Consider the following 1,351-nt stretch of genomic DNA (forward strand, 5'->3'; position numbering starts at 1 on the left):
AGTATTTGCACCTAGAGATATCTCAGAGTGAAGGAATGCATTGGAAAGAAGGACACAGGGAAAAGGTAGCCACAGGGAGGAAGTGGGAAGAGAACTATTGCATTGTGGGGATTGCACTCAATGTCATGAAACAAAATGTGGATAAACTGTTGTATGGAAAATGAATTTTCTCTGTAAACTTTCACCTAAATCCCAGTTAAACACACACATTCACACACACACTAGAAAATGAAAGACCAAAATGATTGCCAGAAGAGATTTAAATTTGGTCTTGAAATGAGAGTAGATAAAGCAAATGGAAGAAATGATGAAAGAAAAAACTGAACAGATTTCAAAGGACAGTTTGAGAAGACAGAGTAAACTATTGCAGTCAAATGTGCAATGACTTGGCATTAGAAAACCAAAAGGGAAGAAGACACTCATCATTTCTCAAGCTGAAAGAGCTGCAGAAAAAATTCAAGCCTTGTATTGCAATATTGAAACAATGAAGGAAGTATCAAAAGAAGATGTAAGGAATACATGGAGTCACTGTACCAAAAAGTATTAGTCAAGGTTCAACCATTTCAGGAGGTAGTATGTTTTCATGAGCCAGTGGTATTGAAGGAAGGAGTCCAAGCTGCACTAAAGTAATTAGGGAAATAGCAGGCTGTAAGAATTGATGGAATACCTGCTGAGATGTTTCAAAAGATGGATGCAGCACTGGAGGGGCATACTTATTTATGCCAAGAAATTTGGAAGAAAATTACCTGGCCAACTGACTGGAATAGTTCCATATTTGTGCCCATTCTAAAGAAAGGTGATCCAACAAAATGTGGAAATTTTCAAACAATACCATTAATATCAAACACAAATAACATTTTGCTGAAGATAATTCAAAAATGGTTGTAGCAGTATATTGACAGGGAACATTTAGATATTCAATGTAGTTTCAGAAGAGGGTGTGGTTTGAGGGATATCATTCCTGATGTCAGATGGATCTTGACTGAAAGCAAAGAATACCAGAAAAATGTTTACCTGTGTTTTATCAACTATGCAAATTGTATGGATTACAGTTGAACATAAAGAAAACAAAAATCCTCATAATTGGACCAATAAGCAACATCATGATACATCGACAAAAGATTGAAGTTGTCAAAGATTTTGTTTTACTTGGGTACACAATCAGCACTTACAGACCAGTAGTGAAGAAATCAAACATTACATTGCACTGGGCAAATCTGCTGCAATGGACCTCGTTCAAGTATTAAGGGGCAAAATTGTCACTTTGAAAACTATGGCGCACCAACCAGAGCCATGATATTTTCAATCACCTTATAGTCATGTGAAAGCTGTACAATGAATAAGGAAGACT

This window comes from Orycteropus afer, unplaced genomic scaffold, assembly GCF_000298275.1.
Source record: "Orycteropus afer afer isolate SDZICR_OR568_19922 unplaced genomic scaffold, OryAfe1.0 scaffold00303, whole genome shotgun sequence".
In the NCBI taxonomy this organism is placed as follows: Eukaryota; Metazoa; Chordata; class Mammalia; order Tubulidentata; family Orycteropodidae; genus Orycteropus; species Orycteropus afer.